Consider the following 27094-nt stretch of genomic DNA (forward strand, 5'->3'; position numbering starts at 1 on the left):
GGAATGGAAAAGTAATTTGTTTCAATCAAAAATTTGAATACAAATTTTTAAAATAAATGTAATCATTTAGCAGTGCAGATCTGTTTTAGCCCAGCTTTTTAAATTGATACTGTATATACTCGAGTATAAACCGACCCGAGTACAAGCCGAGGCATCTAATTTTTCCATGGAAAACTGGGTAAGCTTATTATGCATTGTCCCCTCATCCCTGTCCTGGTATGTGTGGCTCCCCCTGCTGTATGCATGGCTCCTCCATCCTTCCCCTGATGTATGCATAGCTCCTCCGTCCTTCCACTGCTGTATGCATGGCTCCTTCATCCTCCCCTGCAGTATGCATGTGCATGGCTCCTCCATCCTCCGCCTGCCTCATGCATGGCTCAGCATCCTCCCCATGTATGCATGGCTCCCCCATCCTCCCCCTGTATGCATGGCTCCTCCATCCTCCCCCTGCTGTATGCATGGCTCCTCCGTCCTCCCCCTGCTGTATGCATGGCTCGGTGTCCTCCCCGTCCTCCCCGTGTATGCATGGCTCTTCCGTCCTCCCCCTGTCCTCCCCGTCATACTCACCCCCTCCTGGCATGGTCTCTGCACTTCCCTGCTTCTCCGATGGTCTCCAGCGCCACCAGCTTCTTCCTGTGTTCAACGGTCACATGGTACGGCTCATTAAATTAATGAATATGCGCTACACACCTATGGGAGTGGAGTTGCGTGCATATTCATTACTTTAAAGAGCTGTACCATGTGACCGCTGAACACAGGAAAAAGCTGCTGGCGCCGGAGACCATCAGAGAAGTAGGATAGTGCAGAGACTGTGCCAGGAGGGGGTGAGGATTATGTGACAGCCACCGGCTCCTGGAGTTTCCCCTCCCCCGCCGACGCCCTGGGACAATGACTTGAGTACAAGACGAGAAAGGCACTTTAAGCCTAAAAAAATGGGCCAAAAATCTCGGCTTATACTCGAGTATATATGGTAAACGAGAGACACATAAATGCTGCACCAATATTACAGGCAGACTGATGTTGCACTACCATTTTTTACCATCAAGTGAAGCCTATTGTACTTATGTGGTTGATTACATAATTTTCCACATGTAATTAGGTGTACAAACATATTTCTGCAAAGGATTTAAATGTTAAACTGTATGTTAAAACAAAGAGTGGCACTGGCGCAGGACATGAAAATGTGAGAGATAAAAAAACACCCATACCATGGGAAAAAATGTGGGCGCTGGCTGTAATAATGCAAAACACAGGTGACAATTTGACTCCTTTGTCAGAATATCAGTGAGGAGGAAGTGTATTGGGTAATGGAATACAAGTCACATCGCTAATCTCAGACAGAGGTGAATTATGTAGCTTTGGACAATAACAAAATCAGCTTAAGTCAGGGATTTGTTGAGTATGCCTTCTCTGCCACAATCACACTTAAAGGGGTGGTCAAGTACTTAAAATGTTACATTTTAAATGTCTATCTTTAAACAATAACCACTTTTGTAACTATCTTTATTATAAAATAAAGTATACTTTTTCCTATCTAGGTGTAAAATTTAGTTTGAGAAGAGAATCAAACAGGACGTCACAGAAGGCTGGGGCTGCAATCTCTTCCTTGCAGTGTCTATTGCCCCTCCTGGAGCAGAACAACATCAGGGGCAGCACTGCAGATACTTACTACAGCTTCTTGCAATGCCATTTTTTGAAGATGTTCTGGGTGCATGGTTATAGAATGTGCGGGAGAGGTGAGTGCAGTGCCCGAACTCTGCTACTATTACAGCTTCTAACTGAAAAAAACATCATCAGATGCTGCACCATAGACACCTGTAGAAGAAACTATGAGTAGTGACAATTCAAAGCATTTCACGGCCCACTACTTGATTGGCAGAAATGGACCCCTATAACCCCAGTTGATGATTAGGGATGAGGGAGCACTAAATGTTTGGATGCTCGTTGCTCGAACTGAGCAATTCCTAATGCTCGGATGCTCATTTCGAGCAACAAGTATAATGAGAGTCAATGGAAAATCCAAGCATTTTTCCTGCAGACCCTACAAGGAGGTCTATGGGGCAGTTAAAAATGTTGAAATGGATGGAAAAAGGGCTGAATGTAAGAACAGCATGGGAAAGACCTCTGAAAGTGTTACACCCGGTCCCCTGTTACATCTGGCCCCTGTCCTGGCGCTGCATCCAGGCCTGCCGCTGCTCTCCGTTCTGGGCACTCACCTCGAGCCCCTCATGCTGCTGCTCAGCGTTCTGTCCTCCCTCCTGCCTCCTCCTCCTGGCGTCCTGTGTTGAGATCTGTAGCTAAGGCTATTAGGGCACGCCCGCCCGCTCTCTTGCCTTCTTAAAGGGGCGGCGTGCATTATTCAAAAATGCAATCAACCAATGGCAGTGCACTGGCTGCTATTTCTGGCCTCTCCTCCATAGGGAGAGCGCCGGAGCAACTAGTATCTATCATTGCTACATCCGGTTCTCATGCTAACCTGTCTGCGCTGCATCTGCAGTCTCTGTGCATTGTCTAATGCTCTCTGTTTCCACAGCATATCAGTATCCTGTGTTACCTGGTTATATCAGGAACCATCTGGGCCTAAGCCATCCCATTCTGCCTACAGCCATCCGAGTCCAAGGACTGTGTGAAGGTCACTGGAACCAACTCCTTACCAACATAACCGGATCCAGGACCCAGCGCATTACGGACTCTGCTGTTACTTTTGTTATCCCTTTTGGTCCCGTTGGGACAGCTGCCACGTGTTCGGGGTCTAACTGGAGGTAGCACCTGTGTCCTCCGGGTATTCCATTCTGGCCCTGCCTGAGGGGCTTTACTACGGGTGCCCGGGGCTCACTAGTCATGCCCCCTTCGGAGCCCCTCCGGATCGTGGTCCGGAGGTTCCACTTAAAAAATAAAAATGAATGTGAACTTCACCATCTCTGCCTCCACTTCCATTCATTACAGAAAGTATCTCTGACTCCCAGATCGCTGCTGAGAACAATGGTGTCAAACTTTTACTCCACTTTAAGGACTAACAAAACATTCAAAATCAATGAGAAATTTGAGTTTACATGTAAAAATGCTAATAAACATTCTTTCGTGTATAATGACTTCTGTAAAAAGCTAAATTTAAGCATGATTCAAAAAAAATAATTCAAGTAAACCAAAATTTGAAATGTTCATTAAAAAATTTGAAAGTTCTCTGTAATTTATGAAGGAAGCAAGAACTGCCAAAACTTTGATGGGAGAGAGACTTAGATACACATTTTATTAGATATAAAGGGGGCCTCATACACATTCTGTTCAAATTGTCATGTAGTGGAGCCCCTAGCCTCATAAAAGCTATGCACTAAGTTTAAAGGATGACAAAAATTAGAAGCAGGGTCATCCATACACCCTTTAAAGCACTCATCGTAGTACCTCATTCAAATATTGTGAGCAAAACATAGTTGTGGTACCACCACACTCATAAAAGCTCTGCAGACAGTGCAAAGCCAAAAATTACAAGCAGGGTCATCCATTCACCCTTCAATTCACCAAATGTAGGTAGTATCTCATTCAAATATTGTGAAAAAAGTGTAGTTGTGGTACGCTCACACTCAGAAAAGATCTGCACATAGTGCAAAGCCTGCCCAAAATTACAAGCAGGGTCATCTATACACCCCTCAAGGCAACAATTGCAGTACTTCATTCAAACATTGTGAACAAAGTGTAGCCCTAATACTTCTACACTCATAAAGGCTCTGCACACAGTGCAAAGACCAAAAAAATAAGAGTCATCCAAACACCCTTGAAGGCACCAAATGGAGTTCCTCATTAAATAATTGAGAAAGTGTTGTTCTGGAACTTCTACACTCATAAAGCAACTGCACACACATGCAAATCCAGAAAAAAATTATGAGAGGGTCATTCATACACCTTGAAAGCAACAACTGGAGGGCCTCATTCAAACATTGAAGACTTACAAAACTTTATATGCTACTGTCATCTGAAGGTGTGGAACAGTTGGGGTCTAATCTAGGCGTTGTTCATTTTTATCAGAGTGAGCTTGTAAGCATTTTGTGTTGACAGGCGAAAGTGCCTGTCTGTTATAAACTCCCTGGTGGCACTAAAAACCTGCTCAAACAAGACACTAGTGGCAGGGCAGCACAACACATCCAAGGCATAGAGAGACAGTTCATGCCAGGTGTCCAGCTTTGAGAGCCAATAGTTGAAGGCCACAGAGGAATTAGGGAATCCACTGGTTTTGTCGGCAAGTTATTGCTTGACCTTCTTTAAAAACTTTTCCCTCCTTGTCAAAAATACCCGGTCATCAAGGCTTGGACACTGGAAGAGTGTCATGAAATTGTACCCATTTCTCTGTGGTACTTGGTATGTGCCTTCCTTGCCTCTCCTCCTTGATTAGGCAAGGAAGATTGCCCCTGATGAGAATTTATTCTGTCATGGCTCAGGATGAGATCTCCTTCTCCGTCTTGGGTTTGTTGGGGTTAACTCTGCAAGGCCTCCCTTTGGTTTGAGGAGTGATATTTGTACTCGCTCTGGTGCTGGGCTCTTTGTCAATGATACTTCTGTTCTCGGCTGAGCAGCTGTCCTAGTGACTTTGGTGTATACTGTTTGTTCCTCTGTGTGTTTGTTCTGTGTATGATTCGGCTTGTCCCACGTTCTGTGTCTGCTTAGTGATTCTGTATTGTTGTTATTTCTCTGGTTCTGATCCTTGGCTGGGCATTATTATTTCTTTATTAAGGGAGGCTCCACAGGCTTGGGCTTTCTCGCTTTCCCCTACTGCTCCTGAAAGAGTGTCTGTAGATCGGTTCTGTAAGGCACTTGGGCAAATCTATGATGTACCTGATCATGTGTGACTGGCTGAGGACATGGCTATGAGTCTATCTCAGGTAAAGCACTCAGCTGAGTGGTTTTGTTCTGCGTTTAGGCGGTGGGCTGCAGAGGTATCCAGGAACAATTCGGCTCCCAGGGAATAGTTCGGCCGAGGTCTGTCTGAACATCTTAAAAACATTTTAGCTTTAAATCCTCCTCCAGACTCCCTTGAGGAAGCTATGACACAGGCTGTCCGCATGGACTGTAGACTCCGTGCTAGGGGAGTGATGCAACAGAAGAACCACTTGTAACCCGTTAAAGTTGAATTCTCGTCACCTCTTGAACCCATGGAGGTGGGAGCTGTTTCTTTTAAAGAAAAGAAAAGGAGACACCGCAAGGAAACCAAACTTTGTTTCTATTGTGGGGCTCCGGGACATTGTAGAAAGGACTGCCCTTCTTGTCCTCCATCCTTCAAGGTGTCGGGAAATGTCTAGGTCTGGACAATGGTCGAAGAGTTTGCCCAGACCTTCACTTTTCCTCAGTTTCTGAAATTCTGCTTCAGGTGGAACTCAGGGTGGACGATGGTCTGTTCCCTTTTACGGCGTTAGTGGATTGTGGTTCAACCATTAATTTGATTGACGCCAACTTGGTGACTTATTGTAAGATAGGTAGATGGAAAAACACTGTGAGCACAACTTAAGTAGTGGTGCTAAAGGTTAGGTTCCCAACCAAGTAGTTATAAGTTATAAACCTAGCATTCAACTTAAGGATATTCAGAAGAATATTTATTGTAGTACGTAAAAAAACGTTTCGGTCAAATTTTGACCTTCTTCAGTTACGTATTCTACCAAACACATGGTAATAGATAATAAACCTATTATGAAGATTCATGTGCTCTTAATTGGGGTGGTCTGTCCCACTGTCTGTTGTAGTATGCTTATAGAAGCCAGTAGACGGGGCTAAATATGTGCGTATGCTGTTCACTGGGGAGATCCATCCCACAGCCTTGTGTTAGCCAGTAGATGGGGCAGGACGTGCTTCCAGACACAGTATCCACAGTAGATTGGCCTCTTTTTGCTCTGCTTTCAGAATATACCAGAGTGCTGATATAGTGGGCGAAGTCATGCGACTTCAGTATTTTTGCATCAGACGTGTTGGACTTTTTTGCAGGGTTTTTGCGTGACAGTGTCTTTCCTTTCCTGTCCTGTCTAGTCAGTGTGGGCCTCATCGCTTGCTCAGTTTATTTTCCTACCTGCGTTTGTGTTTTCATCTTGTCTCACTGACAATATATGTTTGGGTGCTATCTATTCCTTTGGAGTCTGCTCTGGGGTAGTTTAGATTTTCCCTTTCTTGCTTTAGGCTTAGTCAGCTCTCTGGCTGTGCCGAGGCATCTAGGCACTCTCCATGGCTACTGCTAGTTGTGTGGTTAGGAACAGGGGTATGCAATCCGCTTAGTTACCAACCTCTCTGGTTTTCTGTGGCTTAGCTTGGGCTTGCTCTCCTCCTCGGTGACCCAATCATAACAGCAGACTTTGATGGAAATGTCTGCCGGTGTCATGTCGTATTTGGAGAGTCCCTGATGTGCCTAAACAGTGGAAACCTCCCACAAGTGACCTCATTTTGGAAATTAGTTCTCCCAAGGAACTTATCTAGATGTGTGGTAAGCATTTTGAACCCATAACTTTATAACAGAGAGCCATACAAATAAAAAAATTATATTTTTTCCACAAAAATATTTTGCCCCTAATTTTTTGTTTTCCCAAGGGTAACAGGATAAATTGGACCCCAAATTGTTGTGCAATTTGTCCGGAGTACGCTTATACCTCATATGTAGGGGTAAACCAATGTTTGGGCGCATGGCACCGAAGGGAAGTAGCACTGTTTGACTTTTTCAACGCAGAATTGGCTGGAATTGAGATCAGACACCATGTTTCATTTGGACTGCCCCTAATGTGCCCAAACAGTGGAAAACCCCCAATTGTAACTCCAACCCTAACCCCAACACACCCCTAACACTAATCTCAGCCCTAACCCTAGCCCTAACACTAACCCTAATCCTAATGGGAAAATGGAGATAGATACATTTTTTAATTTTATCATTTTTCACTTACTAAGGGGGTTATAAATGGGGGTTTGATTTACTATTTATGGTGGGTTTTTATGTTTGGCAGTTGTCATACGCTAAAAGACGCTTTTCATTGTAAAAATAGTTTTTGCATCACCACATTTTGAGAGCTATAATTTTTCATATTTTGACCCACAGAGTCATGTGAGGTCTTATTTTTTGTGGGACAAGTTGATATTTTTAATGATACCATTTTTGGGCACGTGACATTTTTTGATCGCTTTTTATTCTGATTTTTGGGACGCAAAATGAACAAAATACAGCAGTTCATGAATTTCTTTTGGGGGGGCGCTTACACCATTGTGCATGTGGTAATATTGATAAAGAGGTTTCATTCTTCGGGTCAGTACGACTACAGCGATACATCTTTTTTAATGTTTTGGCGCTTTTTTACAATAAAAATAATTTTATATAAAAAATTATTATTTTTGCATCGCTTTATTCTGCGAGCTATGAACTTTTTTATTTTTCCACTGATGACGTTTTATTTATTTAGGAATTTTTTTTTTAAATTATTTTTACAAGTGTTTTTTTTTTTACTTTATTGCATTGTCCCAGTGGGGTCATCACTATCTAGTGTCAGATCGCTGATCTGACAGTTTGCACAGCACTCTGTCAGATCAGCGATCTGGCAAGCACTGCACAGGCTTCCTTCATGCTTGCTCTCAGCAGGCACTGAGGAAGCTGCTTCCCTGCAGGACCCCGAAGACCCCCGCTGCCATATTGGGTCTGGGGACCTGCAGGGAGGAGACCCTCGGAGCGATGCAACACATCGCTCACTGTACTCCCGGTACACTGCTAACATGTTTGATCGCAGTGTGCCTGGGGTTAATGTGCCTGGGGCGGTCCGTGACCGCCCTTGACACATAGTGCCAGGTGTCAGCTGTGATAATCAGCTGACACCCAGCCGCAATCAGCGGCACCCCCCTGTGAGCGCCGCTGATCGCGTTGGACATACTATTCCGCCCTTGGGTCTTAGGTTCCAGGTCACATGGACAGAATGGTACATCCAATGTAGGTAAGGGGTTAATAGTCAGCCTTGCTGAAGCTGACAGCTGAGGGTTGCAGCCCGCAGCTGTTTTGCCTGGCTGGTTATAAAAAATACAGAGGAACCCCATGTCAATTATTTATTTATTTATAGTTTTATAGCGAAGGCTGCAGCTGATGAATATTCCAATCATCCTTGTGTTATCAATGTGCACATGTGTGGGACAGTTTGCCGCCTGTGCTGATAACAAACTGTATTCTGAAAGAGCCCTTAATGAACTAGGTCACTTACCGAACTTTGGCTGACTTTAGTGGACTTTTAGGAAAAAATCTTGGTAATCCAAACACGAATCTGAATGTGCAACTTTCGTGTCGAAACTGAGATTTGCGAACGTTTTCTGAACAAGTTTGTTCATCTCTACTCGTAATGTCCTGGATAATCATAATGGCAGGAGAGTTTTAGCATTTTGTGATCATGGCAAAAAAAAAAACAGTTGTGGAATTGCACTTTGAATTGGAATTTTTTACCAATTTTCCAGTACATTATATGGTAAAACCAATGGTGTCATTAAAAAGTACAACTTGTCCCGCAAAAAAAAAGCCATCACAAGGCCATATTGATTGAAAAACAAAAAAGGTTTTTGATCTGGGAGAAAGGGGAACAAAAAAACAAAAATGAAACAATGGAAAATGGTCCAGGGATGAAGGGGTTCATAAAGCTGTGTTTGCATGATAACTAAAAGCCGAACAGTATAATATTGCTAATAAGGATGTTTCATATTCCTTCAGAGGATCCTTAACCCAATTTAGAATAAGAGGGTAATATATATAGCTAAAGAACCAATTATCTCTAATGTTGAATCAGATGATATGTGCAGCACATAAAAAACTTTATAAAAGACAATAAAAATGTATTAAAAATACAAAGTGTTTCAGCCTTATAGGTCTTCATCAGGAATATTTTTTCTGGGAGAGGAAAATCACCTCCATGTTATTACAGATGGGCTGAATACCAATGGAAGGATCACCTTATTTGCAAACTTTTCCTAGTGTTGTGCCTTCTTGCACAAACACACCAGATGACCAGGATTCAAGTTGTACTTTTCTTACCAAGTAAGATTTACTCATTTACTAGGCTTAGATAGCGCTCTTCCTCTCTTTCCCCTTATCCTCTCTTTCCCAGGACCTTATTCATCCAATTGTTGCACAGCAGAAGCGTATCAGGATGTCAAGTCACTAACTAGGTCATATTATTGCTTGCAAAATAATCATCTTTAAAAAGGCTAAAGAGAGACTCACGCTGGCATAAGGAAGCTATTTGAGGACCTAACCGGTGAGCTGCAGTAATGAAGTGGGTGTAATTTTTAAATTTTTTATTGTAGCGTTTTAATAAGGGGTACATCCTATTCATAATACATAAAATTAATGCGAAATGAATCGAGCAGAATTTCAGCAAATATGCAAAATTTTTACAGAAAATGACCCATCTCTAATCATCTTTAGAGAAAATACTTTTATGTTTAAGCAGAAGTATGGCTGCATAGGTTCTTGTTTACCTTCCCACCCAATACAAATAATACCTTTTCTGTAGAGTATCTGTTTGCCAGTTATGAAAAATCTAGAGTAGAAACAATATGCAAATAGGCCTGAAAGTTTCCTCTAAGTGCATTGACACGACCCTAATGCACCTTCAATTTGATTTGCGTATGGCTACTTTGCAAGACTACTCATAGGTGAGCCATTAGAATTCTACAATAATTGTATTGTTTTTATTGGGAGGGGAAAGATTAGTGTCTACAGAGCAAAACAACTACTTTCATATTCAAAAATGTGCTGATAGGTTTATTTTAAAGGCAAAATTTTCCAGCATCCTTAGATGAAAATGGAAGGTTGTTGGAAAATATACATATTTACAAAAAAATAAGTATTGCAAAAGTTTAATACAAACTCAAACAGAAAGCAGGTGCAGATAGAGGAAAAAATGATACAGACATTGCATATTTTATCATCAGCACTGCCACTGACATCTAGATTTTATATTCGGCTTTATGTAAAGTACAGTATATTTACACCTGTCTAACTAAATGTAGAGTAGGTTTATTTAAAGCTGCCAGGTATCTGTCACTGCTAATATAGAAACAGAAAAAAGGCAATGCTTACATTTAGTATATGGTGTCAGATTTATGTCAATACAATCAGCTAGTATATAAAAGCTAGGAACTTGGCCAATTTGTGAACAAACAAGAAATTCTTTGTTCATCCAATTCATTTTAAACAGAAAAGCACGATCCATGAAGATATTGCCAGGAGATAGATTAAGAGAAAGGAATTTTAGACTTACTTGGCAATATTCTGAACTTTGTCATCTAACTTTGATTTTCTTGAAGTAAGATTTGTGCACTATAGTAAGTTAAAATCTACCTATGTACTATATTAAATTGCAAATTGGGGTCTCCATGGTTCACACTCGTTTTTCAGTGTTTTTCAACAGATGGTCAATCACATCCTCAAAACATTACTCATGTAACTCCCAAGTCACTTCATTAAGCTTTGGAAGCCCACTAACATATTACCAGTTCACTAATTGTTCTTCTCTAGACCACTTCTGGTAGGCGCTAGGCACAATATTCCAGAAAGATCACTTAAGACTTGTTGTTTTTAAGATTCTCTGACTAAAGATGAGCAGAGCTTTCAATTTCTCAAACTCGTCAATTCATGTGATAATTCTGGGAAATTCCATTTGCAACAAATTTATTCTCTGAAGGACCATAATACAGACACATGATAGACTGAACAAACATAGGCATAATATTTGCAATGGGATAACTAATCATAGCCTATCTAAACATTTTTCAACTGAACACATGAAAGCTCCCAGTGGATTGGAATTAATTATCAAACAGAAATCTGGAAACACCACAAAACATTATCAAAAACTCATTAACAAAGAATCCTATTGGATCTTCAAACTATCCACACTAACACTTGATTGGCATAAGGACTTTAACACCGAGGATTAACTTTGGCCAATCACCGAAGCAATTAGCCTATGTGAATACACTCATATATCAGAATTAATACATGCATCTCTCTTGCTTTCCATACTAAATGTGTTTAACAATCAGTATTTAAATATATGTACAAAAATACTTGCCACTCATGAAGAAGCAATATATTCTTTATTTAGCATCCAGACAAAAATAGACTCATATCGTATGAACGTTTTCGGTCCAACGGACCTTCATCAGAAAGGTTTTTTCTGGTTTCTTTTGGTAGAAAACTATAATTTACAGAAAGAGTAAACAAGGGAACAAAACAAAAAATTTTGTCAGAAGCTGCAACAGACATATGTTTCTAATACAATTGCATTCAAAAAGTCAAATGTCAGAAGAATAATCTATAGTGAAAGATGGTGACCGCAGAAATTCATTCCATCACTGTAGAAAAAGCTCTCAGAATTGATCTGTGTCATATTTGAAGCTATGTGCTCCCGGAGTGTTCATCAGCACGAGAGAGATGCCTATAGTGACATAAATGAATATCTGAAAGAGATATACCTGGTATTATATAGAGGCTGGAGCACGAGTCTATCTGGTTGGAGTTGGAATAATGTGACTGGATAAAGCAGGGCTACTGGAATGGGTTAACAGCCTGCAGGAGTGCAGGCTCTGCGGTCACCATCCTTCACTATAGATTATTCTTCTGACATTTGACTTTTTTAATGCAATTGTATTAGAAACATATGTCTGTTGCAGCTTCTGACAAAATGTTTTGCTTTGTTCCCTTGCTTACTCTTTCTGTAAATTATAGTTTTCTTTCAAAAGAAACAAAAAAAACCTTTCTGATGAAGGTCCGTTGTTGGACCGAAAACGTTCATACGATATGAGTCTATTTTTGTCTGGATGCTAAATAAAGAATATACTGCTTCTTCATTTTTGAGTGCCAAGTATTTTTGCACATATTTATGGGTTGGAAACCTTACTTGAGCACCGAACAACTTTCCTTTTTTTTCTCTGGAGTGCCGTGTTCTTTTGTCTACAGCTATTAAATATATGTCGATCGCAGAGATTAACTTGACTAATCATTTTTAAATAGATGTCAAACAGGTTTTTATATTTTTATATTTTATTTTATACAAATAATATATGACAAGAATTTTTAGTTCACCCACCTAATATGTCTATATAAAGGATTTTATGATATAGATAATATATACTGTGCATTTTTAAAACGTAATTATGTATTTCTTGTTGTGAATTCAATTAATCACATCATTAATGACCCCCTATAAAAGTCCGAGACTAGAAATCAGCAAACCCAAAGTTAAAAGTTTGCTGTTTGTAATGGACAGTTAGTCTCCAGTGCTAAATGCCAAACACAGACTTTCCCTGGATGTTTGTTGCAATGTTTAGCTTCCAGGAAAAGTTAAGCAAGAAAGAGAGAGATTTTTTTTCCATATCCAAAGTTCAGGTCTCCATTGTTTTCAATAGGGTTTGGGTTCACGTTCAAGTACAGTTCTGGTACTCGAACCCAACTTTGGACTAAAGTTCGGGCTGAGTACCAGAACCCGAACTTGAAAGGGTCCACTCATCCCCTGTCTTGACCAATATCCTGTTATTATGTCCCTGATGTAGGGTCAGATTGGCTCCAAAACGCGTAGCTTAAATAAATAGATTTTTATACTTACCATTGGATTCTCATCTTCTTGGAAGTGCACTCCAAGTCCTCATTTTTTTCCACTGCCAGTAACATCAGTAATAATTCTATGTCCAATTTCCTATCACTGGTTTACAAGTTGTCCTTCCATGTACCACTTTTGGTAGGTACGAACCACAGTATACCAGAAACAACCAACAAGGCCTGTTGCTTCCAAGAACCTTTGGCACAGGTGTCTAACCAGCAAAATTTGTCTCTTATTGATTTTTACTACTTTCAGAACATCATCTTTAAGAAATAAAGGCTGCATTTCTTCTGTATATATCACACTCTTTGATTGATGCCATTATAACAGGACATTTAAAAAGATTCACTTCACCTCTCAGTCATTTTAATAGAATGGATGATACATGAGTATAGAGAGGGGCTTGAAAGTTCGTAAAGCCTACAGAATTATTTATAATATTGTATAAATTTGATCTAATACCACATCAGATTTTCACACAATTCCTTAAAAGAAATAAAAAGAACCAAAATAAACAAATGAGTTAAAATGTTAGACTTTATTATTTTTTATATAAGTAAAATTCAATATCACATATCTATGAGTTTCAAAAATACATAAATCCCTCCTGCCCCAGTGATTACCCCCTTCCGCCTAGTGATCAACCCCCCACTGCCCCAGTGATCAACCCCCCACAGCCCCAGTGATCACCCCGCACCCCAGTGATGACCCTCCCTGCTGCTTCTGCCGACTCCTGCATCTCCTCAGCCCCCTCCTGCCCCCTGCGCCTGACAGCCCCCTCCTGCTCCCCCGCACCTGACAGCCTCCTACTGCACCCCCATGCCTGACAGCCGCCTCCTGCCCCCCTGTGCCTGACAGCCCTTTCTTGCAGTAGAAAGTTTCACCAAACACTCGCACATACACATGCACACGCACACTATAATAAAGTTTAGCTTTCTTTTACCATGCACACACCACACACACAATGTCCCGCTAGTGATAAAAAAGTACTTTTTCATTTTTACGGATCAATTTGTGAAACACCTGGGGTTCAAAGTGCTCACTATGCATCTAGAAAAGTTCCTTGGGGGGTCTAGTTACCAAAATGAGGTCACGTGTGGGGGAGCTCCAATGTTTAGGCATACAGGGGCTCTCCATACGCGGCATGGTGTCCGCTAATGATTGGAGCTAATTTTCCATTCAAAAACTCAAATGTTGCTCCTTCCCTTCTGATGCCTGCTGTGCACCCAATCAGTGGTTTATGACCACATATGAGGTATCGGTGTACTCAGGAGAAATTGCCCAACAAATTTTAGGATCCATTTTATCATGTGGCCCATGTGAAAATGAAAAAATTGAGGCTAAAAGAACATTTTTGTTGGAAAAATTAAAATTTCCATTTTTTTCCTTCCATGTTGCTTTAGTTCCTGTGACGCACCTGAAGGGTTAATAATCTTCGTGAATGTAGTTTTGAGTAGCTTGAGGAGTGTAGTTTTTGGAATGGTGTCACTTTTGGGTGTTTTCTGTCATATAGACCCCTCAAAGGGACTTCAAATGTGATGTGGTCACTAAAACAATGGTTTTGAAAATTTTGCTGACAAATTTTTTTTCCCAAAAATTCAAAATGTGAAAATTGCAAAATTTTCATACTTTTCGCCAAATTTCCGATGTTTTCACAAAGAAACGTAAAAATTATTGACCTAAATTTACCACTAACATGAAGCCCAATATGTCATGAAAAAACAGTCTCAGAATCGCTAGGATCCGTGGAAGCGTTCCTGAGTTTTTACCTCATAAAGGGACACTGGTCAGAACTGCAAAAAATGGCCAGGTCAGTAAGGTCAAAATAGACTGGGTGGTGAATGGGTTAATAGTGAAATTGGAGTCTCATGTTTTCAATCAATGGAATGACAATCAGTTGTGAGTGGGTGATCTTTTTTATTTAAAGAATAGAAATATATCAAACTCTGATACACTTTCATGTGGAAGTGTATCATGAAATTAAGAAAACAGATTTCTGAGAACGTCAGAAAAAGTCGTTGATGCTCATCACATTGGAAAAAGTTACAAAACTATTTCCAATTTTTTTAAAGCACACTACACTACACTACACTAATCCACTATTAAACAGATTTAGAACAAACTTAATAAATTCAAGACTATTATTTTGCTCCTGAGAGTTCACTCCAAGAGTAAGGCCGGAGTCACACTAGCGAATAAATCGGACGAATGCAATGCGATAAAAAATCGCATTGCATTCGTCCCAATGTTATTCTATGGTGCAGCTCCCATCATCCGATTTTTTTTTTAGAACGTTTCCTCGGACCGAGACAATCGCAGCATGCTGCGATTGCCACCGATATTCGAATCGGACTCGCCATTGCAAGTCTATGGGTGCGATTAAAAATCGGATTACAAACGGACCACAAGTGTGACTTGCGATAAAATCGCAAGACTTCTCCAGGTCAACAGGAAAGAGCATCAGGCATTGGCATTGGATATCAATTGGATGCTTAGATGCGAATAAAATCAGTTAATCGCTGGAAATTCGGATGACAGACGTATCCCTGGACAAGAAACCTTTGTGCAATTTCGTACCGTAAAAATTGGACCGATTTTTTAATGGTTGTGTGTGACTCCAGCCTAAGGCGTATAATAGCCCTCAAGCCCACATATGAACCCAAAGTTAGTAAAAGCCTCTTTCACATAAGGTAATGTTATTGTTTATGAGTCCACCATCAAGTGTACACTAAGAAAAAGAACATTGCTGTCTCTTATTAGTTTTGGTAAAGATCAGTTGGGCAAGCCAAAAGGCTTTTGTGACAGTGTTTTCAGAATGTATAAGGCCAAATTTTAGATTTTTGGATTAAAGTGAGATGTTTTATATTTTCAGAAAGAAAGACATTGAACAAAAACATAAAAGTTCTATACTGTTTGTAAAACCTGGTGGTAAAAGTATCATGGCTTGGGCTTACTATGCTACACCTGGGCAAGGATGGCTTGCTATTAGAGTTGAGCGAAACGGGTCGGTCAAATTCAAAAGTTGCCGACTTTCGCTAAAGTCGAGTTTCACCGATGTAAACCCGACCATAGCGTGAGGTTGGCCATGAGGTCGCCGACTCGAGCACCAAAGTCACGTTTCCCATAATGCTTCCAACGCCTTTTCTCAGCCAATGATCAAGGATGCACCCTGTGGGCAACGCGATGACATGGGGAGCAGCCACTACCATCTTAGAGAAGGGCATTGCAGTGATTGGCTGGCTTTGTGTGGCATCACAGTGGCTATAAAAGCCCTGAACGCCAACCGCCATCTTACTTCTGTTGATCTTAGCATAGGGAGAGGTTTCTGCTGCTCGTTCTCAATAGGGAGAGTGTTTAGACAGGAAAAAAAGCAAAACTGTGCTTCTGCTGATAGCGATTTTCACTGTACAACACAACAGCTAGTGTGCAGTGACAGGGGAGGATATTTTTGTGTGCAGCAACTCTGGTGGTTATTAGACTGCCTTATAAGGCTGCATTGCTGTTTGCACACTGCTGTGCAGACTGCTTTTTTTCAAAGCAAAAATTATTTTATTCCTTTTGTCTGCACAGTTACCGAGCATTCATTTTTTCACACTTTTGTGTGCAGCAGCGCTGGTGGTTATTAGGCTGCCTTATAAGGGTACCTGATGGCTGCACTGCTGTGTGCACACTGCTTTGCAGACTGCTTTTTTCAAAGCAAAAATACTTGTATTCCTTTTGTCTGCACAGTTAGCGAGCGTTCATTTTTTCACACACCGTATATAGGTGTACGCTCCTCACACACTACCTTGTACCGGCTGGAATCACGGACAAATACATGCTATCTGTATGTGACTCCGTAAAAAGATAGACGTAGATTTTCATTTTTCCATTCATACACCGTATCGAGCTGTCCACTTGTCAAACAGTATGCTATATCTGCTGTTTGATCACGGTCAAATCTAAACAGAGACAGCGTCTGTGTGTGACTACGGAAAAAAATAGATGTAGATTTTCATTTTTCCATACCTACACTGTATAGAGCTGTACGCTCCTCACACACTACCGTGTACTGGCTGGTATCACGGACAAATACATGCTATCTGTGTGTGACTCCGTAAAAAGATAGACATAGATTTTCATTTTTCCATTTATACACCGTATCGAGCTGTCCGCTTGTCAAACAATATCGTATATCTGCTGTTTGAACAACCTATAACTCATACATGAGTCAAATGCCCAAAATTTTTTTAGTAATTCATTTAAATGTGCTAAAAATGAAAAACTGCACACATGTATAGTGCACAAAAAGAAGTAATCATTTATTAGACACATACATTATTAAGAACATCACATCTAAAATGAGTATTACTTATGGTGAGAGAACGGATCACCAGGCTAGTATAATGTACAAAAAGCACAGCAGAGCACAAGAAATATATATACAGTAAAGACCACAAAATAATGGTAAAGAGGGGATAAATATACTGGTCCTTTCTGTGGCCAAGCAGAATACACCGGTGGTATGGTGGCATATACACTCACTGGCCACTTTATTAGGTACACCTGTCCAACTGTGTGTTAAGACTTAATTTCTAATCAGCCAATCACATGGCGGCAACTCAGTGCATTTAGGCATGTAGACATGGTCAAGACAATCTCCTGCAGTTCAAACCGAGCATCAGTATGGGGAATAAAGGTGATTTGAGTGCCTTTGAACGTGGCATGATTGTTGGTGCCAGAAGGGCTGGTCTGAGAATTTCAGAAACTGCTGATCTACTGGGATTTTCACGCACAACCATCTCTAGGGTTTACAGAGAATGGTCCGAAAAAGAAAAAAAATCCAGTGAGCGGCAGTTCTGTGGCCGAAAATGCCATGTTGATGCCAGAGGTCAGAGGAGAATGGGCAGACTGGTTCGAGCTGATAGAAAGGCAACAGTGACTCAAATTGCCACCCGTTACAACCAAGGTAGGCAGAAGAGCATCTCTGAACGCACAGTGCGTCGAACTTTGAGGCAGATGGGCTACAGCAGCAGAAGACCACACTGGGTACCACTCCTCTCAGCTAAGAACAGGAAACTGAGGCTACAATTTGCACAAGCTCATCGAAATTGGACAGTAGAAGATTGGAAAAACGTTGCCTGGTCTGATGAGTCTCGATTTCTGCTGCGACATTCGGATGGTAGGGTCAAAATTTGGCGTAAACAACATGAAAGCATGGATCCATCCTGCCTTGTATCAATGGTTCAGGCTGGTGGTGGTGGTGTCATGGTGTGGGGAATTTTTTCTGGGCACTCTTTGGGCCCCTTGGTACCAATTGAGCTTCGTTGCAACGCCACAGCCTACCTGAGTATTGTTGCTGACCATGTCCATCCCTTTATGACCACAATGTACCCAACATCTGATGGCTACTTTCAGCAGGATAATGCGCCATGTCATAAAGCTCGAATCATCTCAGATTGGTTTCTTGAACATGACAATGAGTTTACTGTACTCAAATGGCCTCCTCAGTCACCAGATCTCAATCCAATAGAGCATCTTTGGGATGTGGTGGAACGGGAGATTCGCATCAGGGATGTGCAGCTGACAAATCTGCGCCAACTGTGTGATGCCATCATGTCAATATGGTCCAAAATCTCTGAGGAATGCTTCCAGCACCTTGTTGAATCTCTGCCACGAAGAATTGAGGCAGTTCTGAAGGCAAAAGGGGGTCCAACCCCTTACTAGCATGGTGTACCTAATAAAGTGGCCAGTGAGTGTATAATGTCATCTAGTAATGGTGAAAAAAGTCTTTGCCACCACTAGCCTAAGCAAAAAAGTCAGGGAAGCATATTAGAAAACGTAGTGGATATACGGAGCTTCATAAATTCAAATTATTGCCACATATTCCCGACCTGTTTATCACCCAGATAAAGTGCAGTACCAAGTGCAAATTTTGAACATATCCTATATTTGCTGTTTGATAACGGTCAAATCTATACAGAGACAGCATCTGTGTGTGACTACGGAAAAAAATAGATGTAGATTTTCATTTTTCCATACCTACACTGCAAAACACTGTACGCTCCTCACACACTACCATGTACCGGCTGGTATCAAGGACAAATACATGCTATCTGTGTTTGACTCCGTAAAAAAATAGACAGAGATTTAAAATTTTCCATACATACATGATATACAACTGTCCGCTTCTCAAACAGTATCGTATATCTGCTGTTAGATTATGGTCCAATCTATACAGAGACAGCATGTGTGTGTGTAAGTCTGTAAATACATAGACGGATATTTCCATTTTTGCATACATCGTATAGAGCTGTCTGCTTCTCTAACAGTATCGTATATCTGCTGTTCGCTTTATGGTCACATCTATACAGAGTCATGGTGTGTGTGTGAGACTCCGTAAATACATATACGGACATTTCCATTTTTCCATACACCGTATTGAGCTGTCCGCTTCTCAAACAGTATCGTATATCTGCTATTCGCTTTACGGTCACATCTATACAGAGCCATTCTGTGTGTGAGACTCCGTAAATACATATACGGACATTTCCATTTCTCCATACACCATATTGAGCTGTCTGCTTCTCAAACAGTATCGCATATCTGCTGTTCGCTTTACGGTCACATCTATGCAGAGTCATCATGTATGTGTGAGACTCCGTAAATGCATATACGGACATTTCCATTTCTCCATACACCATATTGAGCTGTTCGCTTCTCAAACAGGATCATATCTGCTGTTCGCTTTACGGTCACATCTATACAGGAGTCATTCTGTGTGTGAGACTCCATAAATACATATACGGACATTTCCATTTCTCCATACACCGTATTGAGCTGTCCGCTTCTCAAACAGTATCGCATATCTGCTGTTCGCTTACCGGTCACATCTATACAGAGTCATCGTGTGTGTGAGACTCCGTAAATACATATACGGACATTTCCATTTCTCCATACACCGTATTGAGCTGTCCACTTCTCAAACAGTATCGTATATCTGCTGTTCGCATTACGGTCACATGTATACAGGCACAGTGTGTGTGTGTGAGACTCCAGAAATACATATACGGACATTTCCATTTTTTCATACACCGTATAGTGCTGTCTGCTTCTCATACAGTACCCTTATCTGCTGGTTGTATTATGGTCAAATACATACTGCCAGAGCATCTGTATGTGACTCCTGAAACAAATATAAGGAGATTGACAGTTTCAACCAAAATGTATACAGCTGTACACTTCTGATACAGTACCGTATATCTGCTGGTTGGATTATGGTCAAATACATACTGGGAGAGCGTCTGTGAGTAGCAAAATACATATGGAGATTTAAATTTTTCCATACACCTTACACAGCTGTACGCTCCTCATACAGTACCATATCTCTGCTGGTATTTTTGGTACCTTTTCCCAAACATGAGGAGGTATGGTGGAAGAGGACGCATACATGGGCGTGGGGTGCAGCTGGTACTGATGGTGGTGGTGGTGCATCTGCTGGTTATGGCAAAAGCACAATAGCAGCTAAGGCAGGAGGTGTTGAGCCTGAGTCTTCATCTGGCACAAGAAGGCCTTTAAGGTTCCCTTTTCTGGGAGTAGGTAAACAGCTTTTAAAGCCAGATTATCAGGAACAGGTTTTGGCTTACATTGCCAAAACAGCCTCCAGCTCTATTGCCTCCCCTTCTGACGTTACAAATACTGAAAGCACAGAGTCATCAGTGCAGGCTTCTGGTCAGAAGCAACCCCTTTCCTTGGGTCCTTCACCCACACCAAAAGTGAAGGACGCGGCAGCCCACACTTGAGATTACTCCATGGAGCTCTTTTCACATACCATGCCTGGGTTATCAAGTCATATCCTGAATTCCCCAGTCCAACATGATGCACAGCTACTGCTAGATGATTCTGCTGGTACATTCACCCACAGCACTACATTCCCCTCGCACTCTACAGAGCCAGAATCTGACTCTGATGAAACTCAGGTGCCCCTTCCCGCATACTATACCACCTTACACAGTGACACAGAGGAAGGTGCAGATGAAAGTGCGGGTTCCCTGAGCAGGTGGGGGGCATACTCATGGGCGGCGGCACTGGCACAGGGCCCCTCATAGTCCGCAAAAGTGTCTCTGCCGGTTGGAGGGCCCACTCTCCGTCAGACACACCGGCGTACTATGAGGGGCCCTGTGCCAGTGCCGTTGCCCACGAGTGTCCCCCCCTGCTTGCTCATGGCCACAGCACTTACAATAATTACCTCTCCCTGCTCCACACCCGTGACATCTTCCACGTTTCCTGCCAGTGACATTCATGTCAGAGAGCGCGATGACTTCACGCCTGTATGCCCTCTGCCTAAACAGTCCAAGTGCAGAGAGCTGGAAGATGTTGACATTGAGGAGTCCAGAGTAGAGCAGTGCCCAGCGAGGAGAGGTACTTAACTTTTTTAAAGGTTGGAAGCAATTTTTGGGGAGCACTATACACTGGAGAATGAGATATGGGGCTCATCATACACTGGAGCATCATCCATTTGGCCCATCATATACTGGAGCATTCCAAATGGGGGACATCAGACACTGGAGCAGCATTTATGGGGCCCATTATACACTGGAGCATTAGAAATGGGGCCCATTATATATGGAGCATTATTTGGGCCAATAAGACACTGGAGCATCATCCATGGGGCCCATCATATACTGGAGCATTCTAAATGGGGAAAATTATATATGGAGCATTATTTAGGCCGATCATACACTGGAGCATCATCCATGAGGCCCATCATATACTGGAGCATTCCAAATGGGGGACATCATTACTGGAGCAGCATTTGCGGGGCACATTATACACTGGAGCATTAGAAATGAGGCCCATTATATACAGTGGGGAAAAAAAGCATTTAGTCAGTCAGCAATAGTGCAAGTTCCACCACTTAAAAAGATGAGAGGCGTCTGTAATTTACATCATAGGTAGACCTCAACTATGGGAGACAAACTGAGAAAAAAAAATCCAGAAAATCACATTGTCTGTTTTTTTTTCATTTTATTTGCATATTATGGTGGAAAATAAGTATTTGGTCAGAAAAAAAAATTTAATCTCAATACTTTGTGATATATCCTTTGTTGGCAATGACAGAGGTCAAACGTTTTCTGTAAGTCTTCACAAGGTTGCCACACACTGTTGTTGGTATGTTGGCCCATTCCTCCATGCAGATCTCCTCTAGAGCAGTGATGTTTTTGGCTTTTCGCTTGGCAACACGGACTTTCAACTCCCTCCAAAGGTTTTCTATAGGGTTGAGATCTGGAGACTGACTAGGCCACTCCAGGACCTTGAAATGCTTCTTACGAAGCCACTCCTTCGTTGCCCTGGCGGTGTGCTTTGGATCATTGTCATGTTGAAAGACCCAGCCACGTTTCATCTTCAATGCCCTTGCTGATGGAAGGAGGTTTGCACTCAAAATCTCACGATACATGGCCCCATTCATTCTTTCATGTACCCGGATCAGTCGTCCTGGCCCCTTTGCAGAGAAACAGCCCCAAAGCATGATGTTTCCACCACCATGCTTTACAGTAGGTATGGTGTTTGATGGATGCAACTCAGTATTCTTTTTCCTCCAAACACAACAAGTTGTGTTTCTACCAAACAGTTCCAGTTTGGTTTCATCAGACCATAGGACATTCTCCCAAAACTCCTCTGGATCATCCAAATGCTCTCTAGCAAACGTCAGACGGGCCCGGACATGTACAGGCTTAAGCAGTGGGACACGTCTGGCACTGCAGGATCTGAGTCCATGGTGGCGTAGTGTGTTACTTATGGTAGGCCTTGATACATTGGTCCCAGCTCTCTGCAGTTCATTCACTAGGTCTCCCCGCGTGGTTCTGGGATTTTTGCTCACCGTTCTTGTAATCATTCTGACCCCACGGGGTGGGATTTTGCGTGGAGCACCAGATCGAGGGATATTATCAGTGGTCTTGTATGTCTTCCATTTTCTAATTATTGCTCCCACAGTTGATTTCTTCACTCCAAGCTGGTTGGCTATTGCAGATTCAGTCTTCCAAGTCTGGTGCAGGGCTACAATTTTGTTTCTGGTGTCCTTTGACAGCTCTTTGGTCTTCACCATAGTGGAGTTTGGAGTCAGACTGTTTGAGGGTGTGCACAGGTGTCTTTTTATACTGATAACAAGTTTAAACAGGTGCCATTACTAAAGGTAATGAGTGGAGGAAAGAGGAGACTCTTAAAGAAGAAGTTACAGGTCTGTGAGAGCCAGAAATCTTGATTGCTTGATTCTGACCAAATACTTATTTTCCACCATAATATGCAAATAAAATGAAAAAAAAACAGACAATGTGATTTTCTGGATTTTTTTTTTCTCAGTTTGTCTCCCATAGTTGAGGTCTACCTATGATGTAAATTACAGACGCCTCTCATCTTTTTAAGTGGTGGAACTTGCACTATTGCTGACTGACTAAATACTTTTTTTCCCCACTGTATGGAACATTATTTGGGCCCATAAGACAGTAGAACATCATCCATGGGGACAAACATATACTGTAGCATTATGTGGAGCTCATCATATACTGTATGGAACATTATATGGGACCAATTATTCTATATGGAGAAATATATGGGGCTCATTATTCTGTATGGCGCACTATGTGGTAGCCATAATACTGTATGGAGTAATATACTGTCCGTTTTTTGAGCTATTGGAGAATTTAAAATAGATATCAGTCATGTCATGTAAGAAGTGAAGTATTTTTCATTGTACTACACCAATATTTCTCTGCTGTATCGGAACATCATGAATTGTGGTATATGTCAAAGGGGCCAACTGACAGTCTTTGGCCCGTGCCACACAAAAACCTGGAGCCAGCCCTACCCCCCCACAACTTTAGCCAAATAGCCCCCAGTTTTCAATGCGTAACTATTATTATAAAGTAAATTAAGGTTGACAAGCTTAAGTAATAAGAATTGATGCTGTTGGCATTGAAATGGGCACTGTAGTTGTGTTTACTGTCCTCCACTACCTGACGACTTTGCTTCCCCATTGACTTGCATTGGGTTCCGTGTTTCAGTCGGACTCCGACTTTTCCCTATAATCGGCCGATGTCATTCGACTCGACTTTTGAGAAAATCGGGTTTTATAAAACCCGACTCGACCCTAAAAAAGGCAAAGTCGGTCATATCTACTTGCTATCATTTTTCCGACACAGGACTCTGAATTATACCCGCAATTTCTAAAATAAAATATCAGGATCTGAGCTTAATCTTAATAGAATTGGGCACGGGTAATATAGCAAGATAATTACCCAAAACACACAAGTGGTTCATCAAAACAACAGATAAAATAGAATAATATCAAAGTATCGTCAATCGTTTACAAATGTTTTGAAAGGGCCTGAAGTTAGCAGTTCATGAAATAAAATTCATCAACATAACCGAGTTGAAGCTATTTTGCAATGAGGAATGGGCTAAAATTCCTCTAAGCCAATGTGCAGGACTAATCAATAATTAGCATAAATGTTTTCATGCAATTGTTGCTGCATAAGATGGTCACACTACATTCTTGAATCAAAGATTCACACAGAAACATTACATGATATTATGTAATATTAGATATTTTTCTTCATTTAATAATTGACAGTCTAATATATCTAACTCGTGTCTAAAACTTATATGAATATCTGATGAAGATTTAGGTCAAATGTAAGCTAAAATATGGAAAATTCTGAAGATTCACAAACTTTCAAGAACCACTGTAGATCTCTAGTAGTTTATTTGCATAATTTTTCTTTAAAAATGGTTCTATGACTAAACTTTCTAAAAAATGCTTGTTAGCAACATGAGACTATAATGTGCAATGCTACAGTAATTAAATGCTTAACAATTCAGAAAACAAATGTATTAGGTTTAATTAGACTAAAGGGAAAATATCACTATCTTTATAATTAGCTAAACGGTTTGATAATTGCTTGTTGTTATTGTCTGAGCTTTTTCTATACTGTGCAATCTTCATCAGGCATTGTCTGCTAACTGTGGTCAACAGGCTCCTTTAAATCAGGACAAGAGTATACATTTAGTAGAATCAGTCCCTGAGGTCTTATGAGGGTGTTTTCATATTCCACTCTTACAGGTTGCATAAATATGCAGGGTTTCTTCACAGGTACATTATTACATTTTCATAGTTAGAGTAGTAGTTCATGGTAATAGTGGGTATTTTGGGGCCAGTGGAGAGAAATGTTATTTTTTCAGAGCTGACAACAGTACAGAAATAGCAAAGGCAAAAATGGTTGTTTAGTGTGTGGACTCATTAGGCATGACTATGGAACAGATTAGCAATGAGGAAATGTTTGTAATTCGCCAACTTCAGCAAATTTTCTCAAAAATGTGTCATGCGGCACATTTATGCACATTTCATTATTGAAAAGCTTGTAGCTGCTCATAAAATACATGTTGGGGAGAGGAGAGAAAACCTCATTGATCATAACAGTTTACATTTTATAGACGAGAAAGAGAATATTCTGCTTACACTCCACAGTAGAGAGAGGACTCCACTGACAAAAAGAGCTTACACTCTAAAGGAGAAAAAGAGAAGACCCCCATAGACCATAAGAGCTCACACTCAACAGGAAAGCGAGAGGACCACTGCTGGCCATAGGAGCTTACACTCAACAGGAGAAAGAGAGAACCCCACTGACCATAAGAGCATACACACTACAGAAGAGAGAGAGCCTCGCTGACCGTAAGAGCTTACACTGCACAGTTTTTGCAAACTGTGAATCGAATCGTAAAATTCTCGAATTTTGTAAAACTGAAAATTTCAGGAAATTTGTCTCAAACTTGAATCTCCGCTAATTAATCTGGTTAGACTCATATTCTGATATCTAGATGGCCATACATTTTCTTCCACTCCCAACGTGGGCATGTCTATAGCTTTAGCAATATAGGTGAAATGTGAAGTATTAATCGTGTTCACTCTTAATTTCAACAGCCCTGGTCACAGCACAAAAATGTCTTATCAAATATATATCAACAAAATGTATTTAATAGTATGAGAGTTGTCCTCTTTTTTGATAGTTAGACTTTTATCTGCATTACATCAAGGGCAGTGCATAATGGCAAAGTGCCTTATTTATCTGTCAAGAGATGAAGAAGAATCTTTGATGAAGGAGTCCCTTACAGTTTAAATGTATATTCGCAGTCAATTTTCTGCTAACACTGAGAAGATCTTTTGATCTGTCTAAAGTAGGACTTCAGAATAAATTCAAGCCATTGCATGATAGTAAGTTACCTTGCTTAACCTTGAATCACTTTTTGAGAAATTCATTTGAAGGCTTCATTTTGAAAAAAAATATGCAAACTGTATGAGGAACTGTCAGCCAACTCATGAAATGTAATTGATGTCAAATGTGTGTCATTGCCCAGTTCAAGTACATCATGTCTACCATTAAACACTAATTTACAGTTTGCATATAAAATTACTATATGTAAAAAATGAAAGTAACCTTCGTAAACAGTTTGTTGTTTTCTTGCAATGTCCAGTATTTTCTGAAGGGTCAATGTCAGCACATAAATCCTTCCAGTGATTTGCATTTTGGGAAAGCCATGTTCATATGTAGTGTAAAAGTTGTTTCTTTCTGTTGCTTTTTAATCATATATTTTGTGCAGGTGTTTCTAGCATGTTATATGATAACAATCTAATCTGTTTTTGATGTGTTTAACACTTTACTTGATGTGTTTCAAGGTTGTAAATTTTTTTAAGTATAACAAATAGAAAATTTTCCAGCCAATTCTTGATTCAAATATTTCAATTTTTTTTATCCCGTATTGCATGAATTGGCACTCACAAAAAATCCAAGCATGATGTAGTTCCTATGCATTTCAGACTAAAGAAAAGATAGCCAGAGGGGGCAGTAGTTGCTTTCTGTGATTGAAAGTCACAACTAAGGTTAGCTGACCTACACCTGTTTGCATTTTTTATAGAATATATTCTGCACTAGAGTTGAGCGAAACGGGTCGGTCATATTCAAAAGTCACCGACTGTCGCTGAAGTCGGGTTTCATGAAACGAAACCCGACCATAGTGTGAGGTCGGCCACGAGGTCAGCGACCAGAGCGCCAAAGTCACGTTTCAAAAGATGCTTCCAGCGCCCTTTTTCAGCCAATGATGGAGGATGCACACTGTGGGCAACGCGATGACATAGGCATCGGTCACCATCATCTTTGAGAAGGGCATGCAAGTGATTGGCTGGCTTTGTGTGGCGTCACAGGGGCTATAAAAGGGCGAGAACGATGACCGCCATCTTACTTATGCCAATCTTAGCATAGGGAGAGCTGCTGTTGCTGCTGATTCTGTAAGAAGAGCCAAAAAAACTGCTTCTGCTGTTAGCGATTTCCACTTACAACACAACACTTTGTGTGCAGTGACAGGGGAGGCTCTATTTTTGTGCATCAGCTCTGTTTGTTATTAGGCTGCCTTATAAGGCTCCCTGATAGCTGCATTGCTGTTTGCACACTGCTGTGCAAACTGCTGTTATAAAA

General features: G+C 41.0%; 1 protein-coding gene across 2 annotated transcripts in view; it reads right to left on the minus strand.

The window, feature by feature from the left end:
* Window positions 1-27094, minus strand: part of CNTNAP4 (contactin associated protein family member 4) — a 1095419-nt gene that overhangs the window by 713092 nt on the left and 355233 nt on the right. The window lies entirely within an intron of this gene.

Source organism: Dendrobates tinctorius, unplaced genomic scaffold, assembly GCF_039654945.1.
Source record: "Dendrobates tinctorius isolate UK_male_01 unplaced genomic scaffold, ASM3965494v1 ptg000044l, whole genome shotgun sequence".
Taxonomy (NCBI): domain Eukaryota; kingdom Metazoa; phylum Chordata; class Amphibia; order Anura; family Dendrobatidae; genus Dendrobates; species Dendrobates tinctorius.